Source organism: Macrotis lagotis, chromosome 7 (genome assembly GCF_037893015.1).
Source record: "Macrotis lagotis isolate mMagLag1 chromosome 7, bilby.v1.9.chrom.fasta, whole genome shotgun sequence".
Classification (NCBI taxonomy): domain Eukaryota; kingdom Metazoa; phylum Chordata; class Mammalia; order Peramelemorphia; family Peramelidae; genus Macrotis; species Macrotis lagotis.
This window is the reverse complement of record NC_133664.1, coordinates 99571970-99599720: the sequence shown is the minus strand read 5'-3', so window position 1 is coordinate 99599720 and position 27751 is coordinate 99571970. Positions and strand designations below refer to the sequence as shown.

At 34.0% G+C, this 27751-nt stretch overlaps 1 protein-coding gene and 1 pseudogene across 1 annotated transcript in view; one reads left to right on the top strand and one right to left on the bottom strand.

The window, feature by feature from the left end:
- The window catches only part of CNTNAP2 (contactin associated protein 2), a 2968630-nt gene that overhangs the window by 912558 nt on the left and 2028321 nt on the right, over positions 1–27751 (top strand). The window lies entirely within an intron of this gene.
- LOC141493545 (guanidinoacetate N-methyltransferase A-like) lies at positions 26138–26855 on the bottom strand (annotated as a pseudogene).

Below are 27751 nucleotides of genomic sequence, written 5' to 3'. Positions count from 1 at the left end.
AATTTCTTTAAGGAAGGAGGAAGAACATAGATTCTGACTAAAAAGAGGAAGATAATCATCACTGGAAAAAATAGTAGTAAAATACATAGACTTCTCTGACTTGGATTTAAGGAAGTATATTGGCTAAAATATACTACTAATTATGTGATGGTAAGTATCCTCAACATCAGATATACTTCAGATGCATAATTAATAGAAAAAAGTAGATTGCATCTACTTTAGAAAGAATTGGATATATTCTAATGATATGTTGTCTTAAGCTTGAAACTTGAACCCAAAATAAGTTTTACTTGCTTTTCTTCTTCTCCAGAGGAATGAAAAAACAACACACTAATTCTACTTTGAAAGCTATTTAAGATAATTTAATGAATGATGATCACTGTTAAATAGAGAAATAAAAAGTAACTCATCCCCTTTAAGATTAGCCAGTAGAGGTTTTAAGTTATATGGAATACATTTACGCAATTAGTGACTTAAGCAGAATAAAGGGCATTAAAGCTAGTATACCCTTGGAAATAATCTTAATTTGTGGAAGAAAAAAAAATGGAAACACTATAAAATCATTCATTTATATCATGTAGTTCAATGGGGTGATTTATATGTACACATTTGCATGAGTGTATATAAATACACATCCATATACATCCATCTATTTAATTCTTTACTTCAGGCAATAGTAGGAATCAGATTTGGAGGCTATTTCCTAAGTCATTTGGAAACTCCTTTCTCTCAGCTACTACAAAACAAATACAAATACAAGCTTTAAGAAAAGGCACTCTATTTCACAGCTGACAGTAGCTCCAATCCAGTCATTCATCCATGACTTCTTCCTATATACCCCATTGCTGTCTCTGACACCCTTTCCCAGGGGAGTTAAAACACTAATCTTTGGAACTCTGCCCTGAGGCTGAGCTATCCTGATTGTCTAATAAGTGAATGAGTGAGTGAATGAGTGGAAATTCACATAGTCTATAATTTAACTGTTTCCAGAGAATGCTTCTCATGCCATCCAGTCATCTACCTCTGAGTATTTTGCCATTTTCTTTGTCCTATATACAAATCCCAACACTTCCTCATTTTAACCCTCTAGATCTGGGAGCAATGATCAGATAAATCAGTAATATGATTAATTCTTCAAAGAGCAAGACAATACAACACCTGCTTAGCTTCATAGTGGTTTTTTTAAATCAAAATTCCCTTTCCTAGCTGTTACTATTCAGTTTGTATTTTCTCCTTTTAGAATTCAAGATCTTTTATGGTGAGCACTATATCATTTTTACATTGTATATCTAGAACCAAACTCATTGCCTGTAGGAAGTTCTTAATTATTATCATTATTGTTAATCATAATATTTTTCACAGTAAAAATGCCATTCATTCATCTTAGGGAATACCTTCCTTAAAAATCAGTGCTTAAGGTGAAATTTTAAAAGTAGGTATTATAAATCTGAGAAACATGCCTGAGGAAATTAAAGACTAACCTTGGAATCTGGAGGACTTGGGTTCCTCTCTTGTTCTGACATAAATTGGAGGTGTGTATGTATTCTAGGCAAGTCACTTAACCTCCCACTGCCCTCAAGTTGTTTTTAAAGTTGTATTTTCAGTATCTTACCTGCATAAGTAGAGTGAGTTTCCATACCAGCCTTTCCTTTATACTAATAACTCAGATCTGTATCAGAAAACCAAAAATAAAATTACCCACCACATCCATTATCATGTATCTGAATATGTAGCATCTACAGTTCATATATAATTTTAGCATGAAGATATTCATATTTTAAAATTAAATAAGCACCTTCTAGCCACCTTTTACTCGTACCAAAAAGAGCTTTGCCTCAGATTATTATACATTATGGGGTTCTAGTAAAAGGAAGAATTTATCTATCCTGGCTATTCACTACTTATTTTTAATGAATGATCATTCTATTTCGAAGGAGAGGTTGTCTCATAGAATCTATTCATTTTTTATATTTCCACTTAATATTTTTGTTCTAACCGCAGGCACTGAGTTACATATTATTACTAAATTCAAATAGCCCATCTATTATCTTACTTTTTAACCTAGCCTTTAGTTAGTGAAAGGCCATTACTACAAACTGAAGCCTGGGAAAGACCTTAATTTTGAAAGGTCAATTTTAGTCAGGCTTTCAATAGTTATCTTGACTTATGACTTGCCTACTGGAATTCAAATACTCTGAAATGGAGGCAGAAGCTGATGATTTTGTACCACTCTTTCTCCCAGAAATCCAGTTCATGGGTAAGACCAAAAATCACCCTTGAGATGTCATTGGTCCTTTTTTAGCATGATGGACAAATAACAGCAATAGCAGATTAGAACCCCAAGCATACAGGGGGAAGGCATGCTTGAGAGCAGGAGTGGGGAAGGACAGCCCACTATTAAAACAGGAAAAAAAAATAAAAAAACAAATATATTTTATGATTTAAACTATCTAGAAGTATAATATATCTATGTTTTTTTCTCATTAGATGTCTTTGAGGAAAAGGCTGACAGATCATTTTTGGTACATTATAAAAGTTATTTTTATTCTTTCTTAGATATGCATTGAACTAGATGTCCCTAGAAGTCTCTTCCAACTCTGCTCACCTTTTTAAGCTTCTCTTAAGTCTTGTATTTGAAAGTCAAATTTTCTATTCAGCCCTGGTTTTTCCTCAAAAAAAAAAATGCTTGAAAGCCCTCTACTTCATTGAATATCTATTTTTTCCCTGAAGAATTACTTATATTCACTTTTGCTGGGTAACTGATTCTTGGTTGTAATCCAAGCTCTTTTGCCTTCCAAAACATCATATTACAATTCCTTCAATCCTTTAATGTAAAAGCTGCTAAACCTGGTGTTATCCTTGTGGTGACTCCATAATGACTTGTTTCTTTCTGGCTGCTTGCAATATGTTCTTGATCTGGAAGCTCTGAAATTTAGTTTTAACATTCCTGGGAGTTTTCATTTTGAGATTTATTTTCAGGAGGTGATTTAAAAATTTTTTATTTTACCCTGGTTTTATAATTTCAGGGCAGTTTTACTCAATAATTTCCTGAAAGGAAATGTCTAGGCACTTTTTATTTTACCATGGCTGACAAATAGTCTAATAATTTTTAAAAGTATCTTTCCTAGACCTATATTCTGGGTCAGTTGTTTTTCCAATGAGATATTTCACATTGTCTTTTGTTTTTTAAATTTTGTTTTATTATTTCTTGATTTCTAATAAAGTCATTACTCCTCATTAACTCCATTTTAATTTTTAAGTAATTATTTTCTTCAGTGGGTTTTTGCATTTTCATTTTCCACTTGACCCATTCGACTTTATCTTTTTCTTCAGTGAATTTTTGTGCCTCTCTTTTTATTTGATCAATTCTGCTTTTTAAGGCATTCTTCTCCTCATTGACTTTTTGTCTCTCTATTACCATTTGACCTAGGTGCTATTTTCTTCCATAATATTTTTGTGTCTCCTTTTCCAAGCTGCTGACTCATTTTTTCATGATTTTAGTTTTGTTTCATTCTCATTTTTCTTTCCATTTTTTCTTGTACCTCTCATATTTGATTTTCAAAATTCTTTTTGCATGCCATGGCCTGAGACTAATTCATATTTTTTTTGAGGGAGGCTTTGGATGTACATACTTTGTCTTTGTTATCTTCTGAGTGTGTGTTATGATTTTTTCCTTGTCACCATAGTATCTGTCTATGGTCAGAGTTTTATTGCTGGTGGGTTTTTTCTGTTCTTTGCTCATTTTCCCAGCTACTATTTGACTTTTAACTCTTGGTTACAGTAGGACTGCACTTCAGGGAGGAGGGCATCTTCTCCTTGTTGTTTTTTTTTTTTATTGAATTGGGAAAGGATTAATTAAATGGCTCCCTAATTTCCTTTCAGTTCTAGGCCTATCATATTATGATCCTGTGAACACAATTGTGCTTACAAAGCATCATCTTTTGTTTTTCTTAGTAGAATAGATTATGGTTGATCTATTCACTTATCTCTCTCTCTCTCTCTCTTCTCTTAGGACCCTGACAACAAAATTGCTGTTTAGCATTCCTTTAAAAAATAGTACTTCTTATTTTATCTTATTCATACTTCTATTACCTTTCCATTTCTCCCTGCAGTCTAAATTAACAGGTACCCTTTTTCAATTGCACCCAGGTTTCTTCTAAAAGAAACTTCTCTTCCTTTGCTCTGCAACCCCTTTTATTTTATGGATGGGGAATTCATCAAAGTCAACTATTTACTCAAGGCTACACCATGTAGAGCCAGACATAGAACCTGCACTTTTTTGATTCTTCATTCATTACTTTTTCCATTGTGCCATAAGAATTAAGTAATTTATTTTCCATTTAACCTGGGAAATCCCAAATAAAATAGAGTTTCAAGAGAAAAGGAAAAAATCTTGAACACTAAATGGTATCATTGGCTATTAAATTTGCACAGTGAGCCTTTAAGAAAATGTCAGAACTTGTTCCCAAGCTGTGACCTGTGATAGCTCTGCTCCAGTCTTTTCCCAGATGCCTATCTGGGAAATATTATTTTTCCTTGTAGGTCTACCTCTTTTTCTTCAGATAAAAGTCCCTTTACCTGACCATTCCAAATATATTCATTCTGACTTTTCAATTGCCATTCCATTTGACTAAAGGGAATCAATCTACTTCTCAAAATGAAGATACATTTCCCACTGCCTAAATACATGTCTCTTAAAGAGGCAGAATCTTTTATTTCACCTTTTCCAACTTTTAAACCATATAACCAAGCAGGATATGGTTTCAAATAGGAGATGTAAGTTTGAATATTGGTGCTCTTTTTTTAAAGGACCACTAGAATTTTGATTGTTGAATCACATAGCAAAGCATCATTCAATTTGCATCAAATAGTTAAACCAAATGAATTTGTACCCTATGAACATATACTTTGACCATTTAAAGATGCAGTATAAAATTTCATTTTGAATGTAATCTTAAAAAAGCTGAGTCATAGAATCGTAGAGCTAGGATGGATAGTTCTGAAGACTTAAAAAAATAATAAGATCATAAAAATTGCTAGGCAAAGCCTGAATATATCATTAAGGGGTGATTAGATTGAAAAATTGTATATGTTTTTGTTTGTATAGTAAAAGACTTAGTTTCTATACTTAAATTATTTTAACTTGTCTTACTTCAGATTTTTATAATTGCCTCTGGAACTAATCTTTTGTGGAATTCTATTTCATTAAATGGAAAAAATGTAGAATTCCTTCACTAAGGTAAGATTTAAAGGAGATGCAAAATTTGAATAAGAATGTCTATACCTTCAAGGAGATTACAGTCTTTTAGTGGGAGGTAAACTATATACAAATAATGGTAATACAGAATAATATGTGATATTTACAAAGATTACAGCTTTCTTGCCTAATTGACACCTTAACTATATGTCTAGTTAAGATCCTTTAGCATTAATCTTAGTTGTAATTCTCAGACATAGAATTAAAGTGAAGGTGGAGTTGATGGCTCAGGTGTTTAAGCTTACAGGATAGCTTCTCAGAATTGTTCACAGATCAATCATATATACCTATTATTTTATCATTTATGACAGACACCATTTCCTATCAGTTAAAAATGCACATCCCAAATCAAGTATTTGCTACACCACAAAATGCAGTAAAATGTAGTACTCTGCATATAGCAGATATACAGGAAATGGTATTAATTAATAGAAGGGTCACATTAAGATTATATGAAATATAATGTACATTCCTGGAGCTCTTTCACACTTGTATTCCTTCTGCAGAAGCAGAAGTTGCTGGATCCACTGAAACAAATGTGGAGAAAACTGGATATAGATTTAAAATCTGAGAAAGGAAATTTGCCAAATGCTACTTTTAGATAAAATGAATTACTAGGAAGGTTTTTGTTGTGTTTTTTTCCCCCTATCACATCAAATGCTTAAATATGTATATTTGCAGTTTGCATTCTTTGCACTTAGTTTTTCCAGATGGGGCCAACCAGAATAAGTCTATTCTGTTTTCTACATTTCATGGTATAGTGGAAAGAGAAGATAGAAATTATAGTCATAGGTACTGGTTTGAATCCCAGATCTGCCTCTTATTAGTTGCTTAAGAGTAAGTGGACTAATAGCTATAGGTCAGAGCTCCCTTAGTTTTAAAATGAAGATAGTCTTCAAATGACCTTTGAAATAGTTTCCAACTCTAGTGTTATAAAAGGACTTCTCCACAATCACAAATTCAAGACTCCTGTCATACTTAATGACACATTGGTATTAGGAAGACCTGAGTTCAAATATTATCTCAGAAACAGTTTGCATGCTATTGGGAAATTTATTTAATGCTCCTGTCTCAGATTGTTCATGAAAAAAAAATAGACAAAACTAGGTGATGCAATAGATAGAGCACTGGACCAAAGTAAAAAAGACCTGAGTTCAAGTGAAAACTCAAAAATTTACTACCTGTGTGACCCTGGGCAAATCACTTAGTCACAGTTTGTCTCAGTTTCTTCATCTGTAAAATAGGTATAATAATATCACCTACCACCCAAAGTTGTTGTGAGGATCAGATGAAATAGTATTTGTAAAGGATTTAGAATAGGGCCTAGCACATTTTAGGTAGGTATCATATAAATGTCAATTATTATTATTATTATTAAGATAGTACTTGTCAGAAATGTTATGAGGATCAGATGTGATAATATATGTAAAGTTCTTTGTAAATATAAAAATATTATAAATACAAGTTATTATTATTAGAGGTATATATAGTTTACATAAATATAGAGTATACAACAGAAGCTGATATAATTTTTAAAATGTTAATTATAGAATCAATAGCAAATAAATTACAAATAAAATAATGAAAAAATTCTGTATGATAGAGCATGTCTTTTATTATCTGAATAAAGATAAAGTTATGTGGACCAGACACAACTCAGACTTTTACAACAGGAGGCTATTTTGAATACTTCCAAATAAATAATTTTCATCTTAGGGAATCCATCCCCCATCCATTCACCCACATTTATAAGTAGTAGTCTATTCCTGAAAAGGATAATGAATTTAATATAGCATATTTGTTCAGTGCAAATTTCAGATTGCATATCAGCCATTTGTGAACAATCCATAAATTAAGGAACATTTAGAAAGTTCATGCTTCATCTCTTTCATTCATCATCCAAAATGTTTATTCAATGAAAGATATGACTGGAATTTCTATTCAGAGACACAGTAATAGTATAAGGAAGAGGACCACCATTTACATTTACCTACCAGAAGCTTAGATATCAGATGTGCTAGAAAATTCTTTGGATTAATTGAGATTTCTCATGCTCCACCCCCATCATTTCCACATTCATAACAGGTACTTAGTAAGCTCCCAAAACAAAATTACATACTTCAAGATCACCCTAATTTTACATTTATGAAGATCAAATTGAGGAGAAAATGTTACTCTGAAATCTGAATGAGTGTTTTCTAAGCCTGGAGAAAAATTCAATCAATTGAGAAGGGAAAAATCTGTGAGAAGAACCTAATACATTACATCATGAGTTCCTTGGGATGTACAACTTGATTATTAAGGTCACCTTGGATGAATCTTAAATTTTAGAAATTTAGTTTTCAAGTCCTTCAGATTCAAAAGGGTAATGATAATTTCTGTTAAAGTCTCAAAGGATTGGCAACTGTGACAGTACATTGAAATACAGTTAAGTTAAACCTGAGCTCTCATTTTCCATTCCTCAACAGAGAAACATTTGGTGAGCTTGATAATTACCTACTTATAATTCAGAGAAGAGAATCAGAGCTTACCACCACCTTCATTCTCCCTAGGCAATTTAGCTATATGTTTTATTATGTTAGCTCCATAGATGTATAAATATATACTTTTCACTGATATATTGTGAGATCACAACTTTGAGCTGACATAAACAATGATGATGTTGACCATTTTTTGACTCTTAAAAATTCCTAACAAATATTTACTCATTGTTTGTATTTAAATAGTTATCCATTGAAATTTTAGTTCATTATCATGCTTTTTTCCCCATTTCTACATTTAGACTGCTGCATAATTCCCACAGAATGGTGACATAGAGAGAAGGTTGTTTTTTTTTTTAATTAATCTTATTTTAGAAAAAAAGTTTTAAGTTCATGGCATAAAGTCCTATGATACCAAAATTCCTTGAGGCTCAGTTGTAGGGCATGAGCAAACATTGTACAGGAGAAGATATTGTAATTTACAGCATCCATCATTTGTTTTTGACTTTATGGACTATTAATATTCCAGGTCCTTCTTTCCTTCACTGGATCTTTAAGACTGTCCAATTTCATCTTCATTGTTTCCAATGACCCTTCCTATATATCTTATGATCTGCTATCCTTTTTTTTTCCATTTGTTTTTAATCTTTCCCAGTATCAGGGTTTTTCCCCCCAAAAGTCCCATTGCCTAATTATGTGGTAAAAGTATTTAACCTTCAGTTTCAGAATTTGATATTTAGAGAATAATCTAAAATTTTTTCTTTAAATGATGATTGATTTCATCTCAAAGAACTCTCAAAAGTCTTTTCCATGAGCCAGCTGGGTGATTATTGCACCAGGCCTGAGTTAGAATGACCTGAGTTGGGGCAGCTAGGTGGGGCAGTGGATAAAGCACTGGCCCTGGAGTCAGGTGTACCTGGGTTCAAATCCGGTCTCAGACACTTAATAATTCCCTAGCTGTGTGGCCTTGGGCAACTCACTTAACCCCATTTGCCTTGCAAAAACTTAAAAAAAAGAAAAGAATGACCTGAGTTAAAATTTGTCCTCAGTCATATGACACTTACTAATGTGTGACCCTGGGCAAATCACTTAACCCTGATTGTCTCTCAAAAGCAGCCTAAAAAAAGTCGTCTCAAATACCACAATTCAAAAATTTCAATTCTGCCATTCTTAGCCTTCCTTATTTTCCAACCCTCACAGTCATAAGTTGCTATCAGAAAAACCATAGCTTTGACTATACAGACCTTTATCAGCAAGGTGATGTCTCTGATTTTTTAGTGGGCCGTCTGGATTTGCCATAGCTTTCCTTCCAAGGAGACAGTGTTTATTTGTTCATTCATTCATTCATTCGTTTATTTATTTAAATGTTCATGACTTCAGTTGCCATATATACAGGGATCTTTGAGACTGAGAGTATGAGATATGACTACTTCCATTTCTTCCATGTTTATTTGCCAGGAATTGCATAGGATTAAATGACTTGTCCAGGGTGACACAATTAGTAAGTTTCTGATACTGGTTTTGAGTTCAGATCTTCCTGAATCCAGATCCAGCACTCTTACCCCCAGAAGCCCTGAAATATGTATTTTTGGAGTTGCCCCAATGAGTGACAGTGGGGTTACATTGAAGCACTGAGTTCATTTTCTGGTGTTTGATGGGAAGGTCACTGGATAATATCCACTCATCTCAATCTACATCTTGCCACTGGAACCAGTGAAGGAGACAGTGAAATTGCTGACTTTGCATAGCCTTCCCTCCCATAAATCCAATGCACTTGCATGTCATGGCTTCAATCCCTGATAGCCTGGTCCTCTTCAAGAAGGAAGAACAAACACTAACAGCAGCAGCAGAAATTAACAAGGAGGAAGCAAGATAGATGATTTAATTGGACAAAGAGTTCAGCAACAGGTAATAAATAGTTTTTTTTTTGTGGTTGTGACATTTTCAAGCATGTCTACATTTGGAGATTCCCAAAAGAACAATTTCTTTAGATAGAGTTTATGAGATTTTTGCTAGAAGTTTGGAGGGTCAGGAGACAGATTGGTTATTACAGACCAGATCCCCAGACTTTGTTCAAACTCTATACTTTTCCTATTTGTTTCATTCTATTTTATTACTTGTATTTTATCCTTTCCATCCACCCAGATTATAAAGTCACATCAGATAAATATCAGGCTATTGAAGCCTATCTCTACCCAGGATTAGATACAAATTCAAATAGAAGTAGAAACTCATGTACACATTTGTACAAAGTGAAAGCCTTTTTTTTTTTGGTTCTAAATTGTTATATAGTCATATTAGTGATTCATCATTCTACATGGTTGTCTTCCATCTCCTTTATTACTGTTTCCTTAAGGCAAGAAAGGCCAGGCTTTATCCATTCTTTGTTGTATTGACCACTGTCATAAATATAGTATAGATTGAGGATCTGTGTTAATTTATTTTTATATTACTCTGTTTTTCCATTTAGAATGACTCAGAAAATGGTTGTACCCTTAATAGTAATAGTAAAAATTCAAAAATGTGGATGGGGTAATTTTCTGATATTGTGTTCTTCAAATATTCACCTCAGGCAGGTAAATGGCATAGTGAATAGAGCACCGGTCTTGGTTGGAATCAGGAGGATGGGAGTTCGAATCCAGTCCCTGACACTTTCTAGCTTATGTGAACTTGAGCAAGTCACTAAACCCTGTTTGCCTCACATCCAGGGCCATCTCCTGTCCTCCTGATTCATATCTGGTTGCTGGATTGAGATGAATCTGGAGGATAAAGTAAGGTTGGTGACTTAACATTAGCATCCCCCTCACTCAAATCCATTTCACGTGTTTTGTCATGGCATCACCTCCCTGATGCCCTGATCTTTAAGAATGAAGGACAAACATTATTATTATTATTAATCACTTCAGTAGTTAAAATATGTATCTTTTATTGAATATTCATCATATGACTGTTCCCTTTTGCATTCTACTTTTCTGGGATTTAGATGGTTGCTTTTGCATCACTAAATTCCTTGATTTCTTTCATTCTTGCTTTTTTCTGAAAAAAAATTATCTTAAGTTGTTCTGGTTATTCCCCTTTTCTTGTTCCTGACACAGGATACAAAAATGCCCTGCTATGTTGTCTATGTGAGTATCCATCTCCTCAAAATTTATAGATTTTAAAAATGTTTGTAAGAGGAAAAGGCATAACTGACTACAGATGTGAAATTTTTGAAAAAGAGTTAAGAGTGATAGTTGAGTCAATGGTTTAAAAGAGATGAATATACCCTAAAGAAATTCTTCATCAAACTTGAAGCAACTCTAATCTCTTTTCTCCCCAGCCACACCACAATTTGTTACTTGAATTCAATTCTTGGGAAAGCCCTATTTGTATGTCAAACTCCTCTAACTCTTTAATATTCAAAAGTTGGATTTTTTTTGCTTTGTTTTATCTTTAATCCTATGTGGAATTCAGAGTCAAGGAAGACTGGAAAGATAAAAAATATTTTATGCTTTTTCTTTCATTCCCTCTAATTAGTTCATTATAAATAATGGTATCCTCAGAAGCAAAAAAGGTCTTAAACCTTTGCCAATAGAAGTTCTAGATAACATATTTAGCATTCTGAAGCAGAGTTTAGTTATTTGACATTCTTTTTATAAAGTAAACTTCATTCAAAAAGATCAACCAACTTTTCAAAGCTTGTTTCATTGTTTCTGTTGTTTTCATTGATTTAATGCATTTATCACTTGTATATGTGGGAGGCAGGTGCCTTGGATAAGTGATTCAACATTTGGCAGACCAAATTCTCTGTAGGTCACCTTAAATCATTCTTGTGAAAAGGCTGTATTTTGCAATTATCAATGTTGCCATGTAGATAAGTGTGGCCAATATGAACAGCATTTCATCTTTTGACTCATGAAAAACCAAAGACAAAGAGAAACTCAGTGCTCATTTGTATGGGGTTCCCTATGTCAAACAATAGCTTAGTTCCTCTGTGTTTCTTTGTGTGTGTGTGTGTGTGTGTGTGTGTATGTGTATATATATATATATATATATATATATATTTATGCAACTGTCTGAAGAAATTTAATTTATTTCATATTCACTGAACAAAAGAAGATGTAATATGGAGACACTATAGTTTAATGAAGTGAGTAGAAAATTTGTGGCATTATTTGTTCTAGTAGATTATGGTATTCTCTGTGTCCTGGACAGAAATAGTTATAAAGTCTTATCTAAAACTTGGAATTGTAAGAATTTCTGAAAAGTAACTAGCTACATTATATATTTTATTATTGCATATCATGGGAATATTTATTTTGAATATTTAGAGCACAAGGAAGCATTGAAATTCAGAGTTTGGAACATATAATCCAATTTCCTTGATTTGTATTTTAAACTGTAGAAGTCTAAAAAACGTAAAGGTCATACAAACATAAAATGAGGACGAGAACTCATGTCACTGAAGCCCTGGGTCAGGGTTTTTCTCTACTATTGCCTACAATATACACAGAAACAATTTTTGGATGAAAGGGACCTATATTGTCCAACTACAGCTTCCACCAAGTAAAAACCTGCTTTCAGTCGCTAATAACATTAAGATGAAATTGACAAATTATATCTTCATAAAGATAAGTGAGTAGGAAAAATGAGTTAGGCAGAATAGAGGATATTGTAATATATACAAGAACTGATGGCTGGTAGTATTTTTGTGAGTGTAAAGGTAAAAACAATTACATGTTACAAGAGACTGAAATAGACAGACAGAGAGAGAGAGAGAGAGAGAGAGAGAGAGAGAGAGAGAGAGAGAGAATGAAAATGAATTTTAAATGGTTGTGAATAACAGAAAAGGGAAGAGTTTGGGAGAAAAGATAATGAATTCTGTTTTGGACATGTTGACATTGTGATTCTTATAGGACATCACATTGATTATGCTGAAAAGATAATAATTGGTGATGTCAGACTTATAAGAAATACTATCTTTGGATATGCCACTTTGGAAGTGATCTAAACAGATAATTAAAGCCAGAAATTCATTATGTGAATTTGAAAAAAAGGAAAAAATGGGGCAGAGTCAAGAACACAATACAAATCTAGGAAGCTCCCAGTGCATTTCCAGAAACAAGTTTCAATGAAGCTTCTATAGAGACTTTAAAGCTACAGATTCCATTGATAAAAAGAACAAAACAAGTTCTCAAATAAAGCTGTAATGGAGGATCTTCAGTAAAGGTTTATTTTTTCCGGGGTAAAGGGGTATATAACCCAGCCTAGGTCGGAGAGCAGGAAAGCCAATGAGAGGCTCTTAATTACAGTACAATTCATTCCCAGATCAGAAAGCCTACAGGGAGGGTCCCAACCCCAGACAAAGTCCAAGTCCTAGGAACACTGGGCCAACAGACTGGACCAGATTAGGAACAAATTGCTGCATAGCAGAGCTTGGACTTTAATAAAAAAAGGAAACAAATCTCTACATAGACAAAGTTTGAGCTGCATAAGCAACACATTGGCAACACTTTGATAAACCAGGGAGCAGATACCAGCCCCAGAACAAAAGATTGGGACTATACTCCCTGTAACTCAAAGTAGAGCTTTTTTAATGGTCAAATTTTTGGTCAATTGGTCAAATGATCAGTTTTTAATGGTCAAAAGAAGGGAGTGAACATGAACAGGGATTATGAAGCAATAGTGCCTATCAATCAAAAAATCAAAAAGACTGCTAACCACAGAAAGCTATTACTCAATTAGGGAATAATAAAAATTCCATCGCAGAAGAAGAAAGCAGTGACAAATTACCTACATGTGAAGTCTAAAAAGAGTATGAATTGGTCTCAAATCCAAAACTTCTTGGAAGAGCTCAGAAAGAATTTTAAAAATCAAAGAAGAGAGGAAGAAGAAAAATGGAAAAAAAGAAATGAATGCCATGTAGGAGAATTATTAAAAATTGAATGAAGAAAAATATACCTGTAGAAGTAATAATGACTGGGGCAGCTAGGTTGCACAGTGGATAGAGCCCTGGCCCAAGAGTCAGGAGTACCTGAGTTCAGATCTGGCCTCAGATACTTAATAATTACCTAGTTGTGTGGCATTGGGCAAGTCATTTAATCCCACTAAAACCTAAAAAAAGGAAAGAAAAAAGAAATAATACTGACCAATTGGAAAATGAATGTACCTTATCAAAAACCTAAAATTGACCATCTGGACAAAGGAATATGACTCATCAAAAATTAAAATTAACTAAATGGAAAAGGAAAACAAGTCATTTAAAAGTAAATTTAACCAACTAGAAAAGGAAATACAAAAACTTACTGAAGAAAATAAAACCCTAAAATTAAGAAATGGACAAATGGAAACCAATGACTCTGAGATACCAAGATTCCTTCAAATACAATTAAAAGATTGAAAATATGAGAAGAAAATGTAAAGTATTTTTAGGAAAAACAAATTTCCTGGAAAATAGATCCAGGAGAGATTATATATTAATTATTGTTCTACCTGAAAGATTTGATCCAAAAAAAAGCCTGGAAATTATCTTTCAGGACATTATCACAGAAAACTTCCTTAATATCCCAGAACAAGAAGAGGAAATAGTCCATGAAAGAATCCATCAATCACCTTTAGGAGAACCCAGAATAGAAACTCCAAGGAATATTGTAGCCAAATTTAGAATTCTTACTGAAAGGAGAAAATATTACAAGCAGGCAAAAAGTAATCAATTAAATGTCAAGAAACTGCAATCAGAATCATGTAAGACTTATCAGCTTCAACATTAAAGAATTAGAGGGTCAGAGCAAAGGACCTTGGATTGCAACTGAATATCAACTCCCCTACAAAATTCAGCAAATTCTTTCAGGGCAAAATATGGATTTTCAGGAAAATAGAAGACTTCCAAAATTTTCTGATTAGAAAGGCCAGAACTGAACAGAAAATTTGATCAACCAATACAAAACTCAAGAGATGCATAAAAAGATAAACAGAAAGAGGAAAACAGACTAGTAAAGAATATTTCCCTATAAGGGAAAATAATACTTGTATTCTTGAGAATTGTATTTCTCTGAGGATTGCTAAAAGAAACATACTTAGAAAGAAGTTATGGCTATAGAATGACCATAAAATTGTTGAGCTTTTAGTCAATACTTTAGCTGATGAGGATTTAATTATACTTGAAAGGATTTTACTTAGAGGGTATGGGTATAAATCGATCATGAAGTGATTTTAATGTACATGATGCTTCAACTCATGAAGATTGTCTATAGAGGGTAGTTGAAAAGAGTGTGTGGTATAAATTGATTATAATTTGATATTATTCATGACTCTTGAGGAGTGAATTTTTAATGGTCAAAAGAAGGGAGTGAACATGAACAGGGATTATGAGGAAATAGTGCTTATCAATCAATCAATCAATCAACCAACCCTTGAGAATTGTACTTCTATCAGGACAGACAGAGAAAAAGAAGCAAAGTTTGACAATAGGGTTATAGTTAAATGACAGAATTAAAACAATAAAGACATAAAAGAAGGATTATACTAGGAGAAGGTTAGGCATTAGAGACCAAATAGCAACACATAAAGAGGAACAAAGATCTGTTGGAGTAAATGGAAAGAAGGGAGGTTGTGAATACTGAGTAAATCCTATTCTCAATAGATTTGCCTTAATGAGGGAATACAGGGAAGCAAGGGGAAGGGAAAGAAAGACGAAGAAGGGACTGAAAAAAGGGAAGACAAAATAAAAGTAAAAGTTAAAATTAAAATTATAAAGAAAAATTAAAGTGGAAAGGGAGCAAAACACTGGTGAGGAGGGATAAGGGGAAAAAAAGAGAAAAATATAAGTGGGAGAAGATAGCATGGAGGGAATTTTGGAGTTAGTAATCTGAACTGTAAATGTGAATGAGATGAACTCTCATAAAACAGAGGCAGACAGGAGAATGGATTGAAGACTAGATTCCTAAATATGTTATTTACAAGAAAAACATTTGAATCAGAGAGATACACAGGCTAAAGGTAAAAGGCTGGGGCATAATATATACAGTAGAAGTAAAAAAAATTAAGGGTAGCAATTCTCATCTCAGACAAAGCAAAACCAAAAATAAATCTCATTAAAAAGGATAAAGGAGGAAACTGCATCTTCTTTGAAGTAATATTATCCAAAGTATGTACCATCCAAATTTTTACAGGAAAAACTAAGCAAATTACAAGGTGACATAGACAGTAAAACTATAATAGCAGAATGCCTCTCTCAGAATCAGATAAAACTAATCACAAAATAAATGAGAAAGAAGTTAAGAAGATGAATAAAAATTTAGAAAACTGATATGGTATACCATAGGAGAAAACTGTATGGGGATAGAAAGAACTGTACCTTTTTTCTGTGGTACATGGTACTTCTACTAAAATTAATCATTATTGGGGCATAAAAACCTTACAACCAAATGCAGAAAGACAGAAATGTTAAATGTATCCTTTTCAGATCATGATGCAATAATAATTATATGTAATAAAGGTTCATGGAAAGATAAAACAAAAATTAATTGGAAACTGAATAAACTAATTTTCAAGAGTGGATAGACCAAACAACAAATAATAGAAATAATCAACAATTTCATCTAAGACAATGACAAGAATGAGACATAGTGCTAAAATTTTGGGGTTGTGGTCAAAGAAATTTTCAGGGAAAATTTTATATATATAAATGCATACATGAATAAAATAGAGAAAGAAGAAAACAATGAATTGGTCATACAACTAAAAAAGCTTACAAAAAATACAGATTAAAGTACCTCAATTAAATACCAAATTAGAACTTCTAAAAATCAAAGGAGCAATTAATAAATTGGAAGTAAGGAAACCATTGATCTGATAAAACTGTTAGATAAACCTTTTTTAATCTGATTAAAAAAAGAAGAAAATCAAATTGTCACTATCCAAAATGAAAGGGATGAACTTGAGACCAATGAGAAGGAAATTAGTGTAATAATTCAGGGTAATTTTGCCCAATTGTATGTGAATAGATTTGACAATCTAGATGAAATGGATGGCTATTTACAGGAATATGAACTATCCTAATTATCAGAAAAGGAAATAAACTACTTAAATAAGCCTATTTCAGAAAAAGAAAGTGAAGAAACCATCAATAAATTCCCTAAGAAAAAAATCTCCAGGCCTGGATGGATTTATAAGTGAATTCTACCAAACATTTAAAAACAATTCCATTGTCTATTAATTATTTTTTTAAAAACATAGAAGAAGTTCTGTCAAATTCTTTTTATGACACCAATATGATGTTGATAACTATTTCAGAATGAGGAAAAACAAAGAAAATTATGGACCAATCTCACTAATGGACTTTGATGCAAAATTTTTAAATAAAATTTTAGCAGTGATTTGACCAAGTTATTACCAGGCTAATACACCATAATCAGGTAGTATCTATATAAGGTAGGTAGAGTTGATTCAATATTAGAAAGCAATCAGTGTAATTGATGATATCAATAATAAAACTAGCAGAAATCATATGATTCTTATTAGATGGTGAAAAAACATTTGACATTATATCATCCATTTCTATTAAAACTACTACAGAATACAGGAATAGAGTTTTCCTTAAAATAAAAAGCAATATTTTTGTAAAACTATTCATGAGCATTATATGTAAGAGGAGCACTTCCAATATGATCAGGTATGAAACATGCTTTATCAATAAGAGAAGAAAACCAAATTGAAGGAATTAGAATTGGTAATTGGGGGGCAGCTAGATGGCTTAGTGGATAGAGCATGTATCCTAGAGTCAGGAAGGCTGAAGTTCAAATCTGACCTTAGACAGTTAATAGTTACCTAGCTGTCTGACCTTGGGCAAGTCATCTAACCCCATTGCCTTGCAAAAGAATTGGCAATTAGGAAGCAAGCTTTCACACTTTGCAGACAATATGATGGAATACTTAGAGAAACATGTAAAATCAATTAAAAACTAATTGAAACAATTAAGAACCAGCAAAGTAACAGAATATAAAATAGAAGATAAGAAGATGCTAGCTCAGGGTAGAGTATTTGGAAGACACCCACAGTTAGCATCTATGAAATTGATTAAATATGCTTGAAGGAGATTGAGAAGGAGAAGTCAGACAGATAGGAAAATAGAAGAGTTCAATGTTATGAAAATCTAGGGAGATGAGAGTAGTGCAGGTAGGAAGGTATTGAGTGCCAAAGGCTTTAAAATTCTCAAGAAAGACAATTGAGGAAAATGCTTTTTTAGATTTGACATTTAATGGATTTTTGGAACTGCCAAAGGCATTTTTACTTGAATACTAAGGTTAAAAGTTATCACCAAAACAATTTTCACCTGATAGTCACCATTATGCTGATTAGCCTCTCTATATTTTAGGTGGACATGGAAGGGGTTGGTTCTTGGTAGAATCTATTAAAACTTTGCTTGGGAGAATGTAAATAAGCTTGCTTGCATGGCATAACATTTAAGAAATTAGGTTTATCTCAGTGTACTTAGATACAAAGAAATAAGGGATTCTATGCCCCTGATAACATACTATCACTAAAACTAATTTCTTAGTAAATATTAATATATACTTTGAGAATAGAATTTTTAGCTTTATTCATTTGAGTTCTGAGTGATCATCAACCTCTGACTGTGCTATATATAGTCTTTGGGTGGATAGGGAGAATAACCTGTGCACCAGATGGAGGCTTCCTTTGGCATCTTCATTTACTTTTCACTTCTAAAATCATGACAAATGGCCTTTTAACTCAGGCTCAAGGCTTCTCCACCCCATAACTTAAAGAGAACAATAAATTTTTTCATTTGACTTTATCCTTCTATTATAGGTATATGGGAATTAAATTTCAAAATACATTAGAATGAAATAAAAAGTATTGACTAGAATCTACATTTTATAAATTTGAGAGAGATTCTAAATAGTAGCACAAAAATTCATACATTTTCCTATAGTTCAAAACTCTATTCAATAAATAATTATAAGATACCTGAAATATTCAGATGAGCTGAATAAACTCTTGAAAGGAAGTTACAGTTAGGATACTGATTGGCAAAAAAGATTTAATCTCTCTTCTCCAACTAACTCAACATTACTGTGAGTTTTCCCTGGAGGACATAAGACAGAACTTATTTTTAAATCAAAACTACATTGGAGAGGTGCCTAGGTGGTGCAGTGGATAGAGCACCAGCCCTGGAGTCAGGAGTACCTGAGTTCAAATCCGACCTCAGATACTTAATAATTATCTAGCTGTGTGGCCTTGGGCAAGCCACTTAACCCCATTTGCCTTACAAAAAAAAACAACCTTAAAATACTACATTGGGGAAATCTTGTAAATCCATTTGAAATATAAATAATATTTTTTCATGTGAATAAACTCCTAATTTTTGTCTTGTAAGTATTCATTTTCTTATGTAATTCTTCCATCAAATAACATCTGTGTGGAACTTAGAACTATCATGGATAGTTTCTTTAGGACATAAACATCTGTGATATTTCTAGTTACCTCTCTTTTAGTTGTTTTTGGTTTTTGTTTGTTTAAAAAATCCTAAAGACTATGATTTTTTTTCACAAATTGATATGTTTATTTTGATGTTTCTATATTACAATAGATTCATGACACAAAAGAAGACTTTTCATAATTCTTTGTATTAAATTTTCATTGAAAGCTTACATATGAGATTCAACTAATATTTAACAAAGTGATAGTAAGGCTAACTATTTTATTCTAAAATTATACTATAACATTCAAAATACATAGAATGGACAGTTTATATTTTGATATATATACAAGCTATTAGAGCTCAGATAATTTTGACAAATTTAAGAGAAATGATGCAGTATAAACAACTTGCTAACCTGAGAAAGAATGTGTAAGATTGTTGGACTGAAATTTTCATTTCCTTTCTAGTAATTGGAAAAAGCAAAGAAAATATATGTAACACTTATAGGTACTGTTGCAAAACAAGGGTAAAAAGCATAGAAAGCATTCCTTTTCGTCAAATTTTCTTACACACAGAAGAAAATTGTTTCATCAATCAAGAACTTGACAGGAAGATTCCCACCATTGGAGAGGATAATTTTGTTTTTGGTATGTATAGGGGCTGGTCTTATTTTTGATGAAGTAGGCAGTCTTAGCTAGGGTAGGTGATTGCATCTGGTGTTATTTGATTGAGGTTACAATCCCAGACCAGTCCCACTCCCAAACTAACAAAATTTATATTCATTCCCTGAAGATAAAAAGTAGCTATTCTAGCAATGATCACAGAATAAAATACAAAATTTCCCAATCTATAATTTAATATAATCAATAATTTATTTCTGATTAATTTTCCATTCTTATTTTCTATCAATAAGCAATCAAATAATGAAATTTACTAAATGCCTAATGTGTGCCAGCTACTCTGCTAGACACTGAAAGTGTAAGAAGAATGAAAGTTTCTTTTTATAGTGAGTTTATATTCAAATAGAAAAGATACATATATGTATTTATATATAGTTTGACTTTCCTTCTTACATGGAGGGAGGAATCGGGAAAAAAAGATCTCATGTAGAAGATCATACCTAATCTTCATTTTTAAGCAAGAGAAGGACTTTGACAACTGTGAAGATGAAGTGTATTCTAAATTCAGAGGACAGTCAGCTGAAAAACCTGAAATGGGGAATAAAATTACATGGGTGAGGAAGATAAAGAAGGGCAGTTTGGCTGAAATACACTGGGGTTAGGGGGAAAGGTATTGTCCAGTGAAATGAGAAAAACAATTAGATCTAGGTTATATAGAATGTGAAATGGAAATACAACCATTTATATTTTATCCTAAAGAAGTTAGAAATATACCAGAATTGGCTTATCAGTGTAATCATATTTGTGCTTAAGGAAAATTACTTTGGCTTTAGTGTTTGGGCTAGGGGGCAGGGAACATTTGACTTACGGGCTATATAGGGCCAGAAAAATCATTAGGTCTGGTGCTGTCCACACAACTGCAGGCAGGACTCAAAGTTCAAAAAAATCTAGGACTTTTTTTAGAGGTGAATTAATTTTTAAATAATTTTGCATGACTTGTGAATGATATTAAAATATTAAAATGGCCTTTGGCAGAAAAAAATGTTCCCACCCTGATTTGCTTATAGTAGTAAGAAATTTAAGGAAGATCTATTGGAAGAGAGATTATGGCTTCTTTTATAATATTTAAGATATATCTAGATACATATGCTATAAATATATGATATATTATTAATAAATAATTCTTTGTGGTATTTTATTTTTAGATATATGAGAATATGAGATATAGATAAATAGATGATGATAGATAGAAAGATAGATAGATAGATAGATAGATAGATAGATAGATAGATAAATTCTATGAGATATTTTATACAGGGCCATCTAGATGGTGCAGTGGATAAAGCACTGACTCTAGAGTCAGAAGGACCTGAGTTCAAATTCAGCCTCAGACAATTATTACCCTGGTATGTGACCTTGGTGAAGTCACTTAACACCATTGCCTGGCAAATATTTAAAACATGTCATTGGAGATATTTTATATAAATAGACAGACAGACAACCATTTGGATAGATAGATACATAGATACATAGATACATAGATACATAGACAGATAGATGAGACAGAGAAACAGATGAGAATATTTATTCCAATGTGATTAAAACATGGTCTATTTTTTACACTATTTAAAAGCAATATGATTAAATAATAATCATTACTTTAATTGCTGGGAAACTTAATAGGAAGAGTTCAGTCTCTAAGAATGTGTGACTGAGAAGAAATCGTGGAAATGTTTGACATACCCCTTAATGTTTTAAATAATATTTTATTTATTTATTTTTCCAAATATATGCATTGGAAGATTTTACCAATTTTTTTGCAAAGTTGTGAGTTTTACATTTTTCTCCTTCTCTCCCTTTCATCTCCACCCCCACAACAGAAAGCAATCTGATTTAAGCTCTACATTTATAACTATGCTAAACATAGATCCATATTGATCATGTTGTGAGAGAAGAATCAGATTCAAGTGAAAGAAAGAAAACATTAGAGAGAGAAAAATTCCATAATACATAAGAGATCTTTTAAAAATTGAAGATAACAATGTTTGGTCTTCATTTAAACTCCACAGTTTCTTCTCTGGATATAGATGATATTTTTCCATCACAAGTACATTAAAATTTTCTTTGATTATTGAACTACTGAAATGAACAAGTCCATCATGGTTAATCATCACCACATGTTGTTGTTAGTCTGTACAATGTTCTTCTGGTTCTGCTCATTTCACTCTGCATCAATTCATGCAAGTCTTTCCAGACTTCTGAAATCCCATACCTCAATATTTTTTAAATAGAAAAATAGTTATTACATCACATTCATATACCACATTTTGTTTAGCCTTCCCCAATTAACAGGCATCCCTTCAATTTCCAAATCTTTCCTGTTACAAAAAAAGAGCTGCTACGAATATTTTTGTATATGTATACCACCCAGATTTTGATAATTTTTTTGCTTTTCAAATAATTTAAAGCAGTGATACCTCTTAAATAATATAAAAGTCAATTCAAACTCTTTGAGATATTTTCAAGAATGAAATTGCAAGTAAATATGACTTGATGAAAAAAGGGAAAACTTGTCTGAAAACCACATATCAAATAATGTCCATATATGAAAAGGATACTAAATAGCAACAGATCAAAAATTATTTTGTGGAAAATAAAAGTAAGGATAAGGTAATGGATGAATTCCAAAGGATGGCTTGATCACAAAATTTTATCTGGGAAATTAAAGTTTAAACCGGAAGCTGATTAAGAATAAGGACAAAAATGACTTTTGTTCTTTTCTGGCAAGAAAATCATAGAAAGGATTAGATTGTTCTTGAGATTACCCAGATGATGATAAATGTGACAATAAAAAAAGAGAATTATTCAAATTTTTATATCTGAATTATCAGATCAAGGAGAAAATCCTGCAAGCAGCCAGAAAGAAGTAATTCAAATACTAAGAAGAAGAAGAAGCCACAGTCAGGATTATACAGTAGCTGGATACATATTTATTGATATATAACTATATCAACATTTTATATCTATTTTCTCTGCCCAGGGAAAATAATCTTCAGATTGAAAGGATAGGAAAATATATATTAAAGAAAGTAGAAAATTAAAATAAGTAAAATAATGATGAGAAGATACTCATTGAAATTTGCTTCAGCAAGTTACTTCTTCAGATTTTCATAAAGTACCACCTTGGGCTACTCATCAAATATCTGTTCATAAATTTTCAGTAACTACTGAAAAATCTTGGAGAGGAGTATAAGAAGTAAGGGCAAGAAACAGTATCATGATTTTCAAATTTTAGTTTTTTAAACTATAGATAATGCCCATTAAAATATAGAGAACACCCATTAAAAATCTTTGATTAGTGAAGTTCTTGCTAAAATGGCAGAGAGAAGGAAGGCACTGTTTTAAACTCTCTTGACTATCCCTCAGAATTGACATGAATCAAGCCTCTTAACAGATTTTTGAGCAATAGCACTCACAGAAGAAGAAAGGAAAATATCTCCAAGAAAGTTCTGACAGAGGAGAGTATGGACATGTCTAAGGGAAGAAAGCAGACCCCAGTGGCAGGGTGAGGCCAATGGACTTATCTGAGAACCATGGTGGAAGCCTTTGCAGTGTGTATGAAGGGAAGATAGGAAAGTAAGAGTGCAACTGCCCAGGACACCCATCCAGTCAGCTTGGCTGGTTTGGAAGACCTGGGCCTTGAGCCCCCCATGTTTCTAGTGGAACCCCCAGTGTTTCCAGAGGAACGTTCCTTGTTCCTGTGGGGAGACCTGACTTTCTGCAGTAAAAAACACAGAAACAGCCCCAGCTGTTAACACCTTTCCCCAAAGCTTGGTGTGGGCAGATCTCCCCCAGTGTTGATTATCCAGCGAGAGCCTCTGGCATTTCTAGCCCTGTCATAACCCACATTATATGATGACAGCTCAGATCCATTCCTAGGCCTAGGTAGCTGACATCCCCAACACAGACAAGAAAGCTTCTGACCTTCCTTACTGGTTGGTCCACTGAATAACCCCCTGGGATTCTTAACTCCACTGGGCAAGACCTCTAGGGATCTTAACACTGAAGGTCTGTGATCTAGTCACTCGCCCAAAATGAAACCCTTGGGAAAGGTCCTAACATGAAGAGAAGCCAGTGCAAAGTATGTTCTATTGAATGTTACCTTGGAGATAAGAATTCTTGCTCAGAAAAGTAGGTCAGAAGGGGAAATCTATGTGAAGTTCAGAGCAGAATATGAATTGGTCTCCAGTCTAGGAAAGCTTCTTAGAAAGGATTTTAAAAATCAAATGGAAAAATTGGGAAAAGACAAAGAAGAGAAAATAAACACAATTGGACAAATAGAAAAAGATAATAACTCCTGCAAAAATAGAATTGGCCAACTGTAAAAGGAGATGCAAAAGGTAAATGAAGAAAATTCTTTTCTAAAAAAATTGGAATCTATAGAAATTAATGACTACATGAGACCCCAAAAATCTGTTAAACAAAATTTAAAAAATGAAGAAGATGAAGAAATGTAAAATGCCTCATTGGCAAATAAAGACCTGGAAAATGAATTTAAGAATCATAGAATTACTTGAAAACCTTGGAAAAAGACACACCTGGATGCTATACTTCAGCATATAGTTAAGGAGAGCTGCCTTGATGTCTGGACTCAAAGGACAAAATAGTCATTGAAAGGGAACCCAGAATGAAAACACAGAGGAATACTGTGTCTGAACTCCAGAATTATCAGATCAAGGAGAAAATCCTGCAAGCAGACAGAGAGAAGTAATTCAAATACCAAGAAGCCCCAGTCAGGATTATACAGTAGCTGGCATCATCATTAAGGAATTGAAGGACTTTTAACATGACATTCTGGAGAGCAAGGGAGCTTGGATTACAACCAAGAATTCATCATCCAGCAAAACTGAGCCTTTGCTTTCAGAGGAAAACATAGACATTTTTTTTGAGGTCAGAATTGCTTTATTATTTTAGCAGCAGGTTTTCTGCTACAACTGAGAAAATACAAGGCCTTCCCTTCCCCCACAGGACCTCTGCCACCCCAGTAGAGCACCTGGTCTGAAGAGCACCAAAATCTGAATAAAAGATGGAGGGGGACCTCACAGTGTATTATTAAAAATTAAGGCTTTCAAATGGATTTCTATAGGGAAACAGACTGAAAGAGAACAAATGGGATGGATGGTGGAACTTGCTGGAGCCTAGAGTCCCTCAGCCTCTGGGACTCAAGACCCGAGTTCAGATCCCAACTCCAACTTTAGTGTCTAAGAACAAATCACTTCTCAGTTTTTTCACTTATAAAGGGAAGGGGACTGAACTTCTGACTTTAGCGATGAAAGGGGACAGTCCAATGAAGAAATTTCCTGTACCAGTGCAGATCTGCAGCTTAATCTGAAGATTCTCCAAGGAACCAGGCTCTGTGACTTGCCCAGAGTCACACCGGCACACACCGGAAGTGAGACAAGAACCTGGGTCTTCTCTAGTAGATCCAATGCCTCTCTACCATCTATAACATGGGTCTACTCTTTGCTCCGCCCATCTCAAAGGAAAGGGGTTAACGGGCCACACAAGGAAGTATTAAGCATTAAGTATTAGGCACTGTGATACACCCTGAGGCTACAAAGAAAGATAAAAACATTTTCCCCTGATCCCAAGGGGTGCTGTGAAGACCCCAGAAGCCACCTAATCTAATTCAGCTGTCATCTGAACAAGAATCCCATCCCCAACAAGTAGATGTTGACTCTTTAAAGCCCTCCAATGAGGGGAAACCTCATAATAGGAGCATTTGACCCCTAGACTCACTATTGGATTAGCAATCCTCTGTCTAAAATGGGGTATAAACCCCTCAAAGCTAGGGGGCCAAGCTCTAGACTCTCTGGACTTCTCCAGCACCATTTTGAGCATTTGATAAGCCCTACATAAAAGGGGAAGCCTATTTCCTTAAAACAATTCCTCAGAGAGACTTTTGGTGAAGAACATTCCATATAGGTAGCCTAATTATTAACTTTCCTGTCAAGCAGGTACATGTACCTTTTCTACAAATGAAACAAATTAAGGCCCTGAGTGGCTTTCAAGGACTAAGATGGTAGACAAATCAAAAGACAGAAAAATCCTAAACCTTAACATCTAGCATTGGGCTCAGCCCAGAGTTTAATATGCTTTTGTTGGATTAAAACAGAAGCCTTTTTACTACCCTTGGGGCCTTGAGTCAGGAGACAGGCCTAGAGAGTCCCTCAATCCCCTGCTTACTCTCTGCCTCTCTTCTTGTGTCAAGTTCCTCTGTCAAGTATTGTTAATATGTTGTCTGGGATCTACTGAGCAAACCTAGCAGGCTAGAGTCCCTGGTGCCCCCAGTCCAGGGTCAGCCTGGTAGGAAGAGAAAACTGGCATCTTCAGTGTTTGATGACTCAACAGTCATCTTGGGGAAGGAGTAGTAGCAGCATTCCTCAAGGGGCACTAGGTCCATCACAGTAGTGCTGATATTCTCTTTCTTGAAACCTGCCTCCACCAGGGCTGCAATCTGGGTCTCCTCAAACATCTTTTTGATATCCATGTACTTAGTCTTCAGCAGTTCTCCCCAGGACATGAGATTGCAATAAGTGAGGACACCCCCAGGCTTTAGCAGGCGGAAAGCATGAGCCTTGATGAAGTTGAATTGATGGGTATGCCAGGTCTCCTCAGAGAGGGGATAGGTGTCATATAGAATTCCATCAAAATGTCCATCAGGCAGATTGGGCACCACCTCTTCCCACAAGCCTTTCAAGGGGACAACCTTATGGGGCTGATGCTGGGCCCACTCCTGAAGCCGCTGGAAGACGCCATCATTGCACTCAACGAGCCAATGCTCCAGGATGTTGGCTTCTTGCACTTTGCTGGCCGAAATGGCCATTCCAAAGCCAACTTCCAGGACCCTTCCCCCTTGGGCTGTGACCAGCGAGTGCATGTAGGGGGTCTCCCAGCGCTCCATCACTGGTTTGCCCAAGATCTGCAGGTGCATAGCCGGTGGGCGCCCCGGCCCAGGAGGGCCGGCAGTCCTTGCCTGCCTGGAAGATGGGCGCCGGGGCAGCCTGGCCGGCCATGGTCTGCTCTCAAAACATAGACATTTAACAAAATAAGTGACTTTCAATCTTTCCTGATAAAATAACAGAGCTAAACAGAAAATTTGATCTTCAAACAGGTGACTCAAGAAATACAAGAAAATGTAAACAGGGTAAAAGAACAAAAAACCTGTTATCCAATAAGATTAAATTATTTACATCCCCACCTGGAAGGAAGATTCTTATAACTCTTGAGAACTGTAACTCAATTAAAGGGAATATACTTAAGCTGAACATATGGATGTTTATGGAGTTCAATAAAGAGTTAGTAATTATAGTTTTGAATGTGAATGGGATGAACTCTCCCATAAAATGGAAGTGGATAGCAGAGTGGAATAAAAACCAGACTCCTGCAATTTTCTGGTTACAAGAAACATTTGAAATGGAGAGATACATATAGAGTAAGTGTAAAAGACTGGAGCAGATTATGTGCTTCAGCTGAAGTGAAAAAAGCAGGGGTAGCAATCCATATCTGAGATAAAGCAATTGTAAAAATAGATCTCATTAAAAGATATAAAGAAGGAAATTATATCCTCTTGAAAGATACCATAGACAATGAAGTAATTTTAATACTAAATAAGTACGCACCAAGTAGTTTAGCATCCAAATTCTTAGAGGAGAAACTGAATGATTTATAGGAAGACATAGACAATAAAACTCTACTGGTGGGAAACCTCAACTCCCTCTTGCGGAATTAGATGAATCTAACCATAAAATAAACAAAAAAGAGGTTAAGTAGGTAAATAGAAGGTTAGAAAATTTAGATATGATAGACCCCAGGAGAAAATTGAATGATTTATGGAAAGGAATGTATACTTTTTTTTCCTGCAGTACAAGGCACCTACATAAAAATTGACCATGTCTAAGGACAGAAAAGC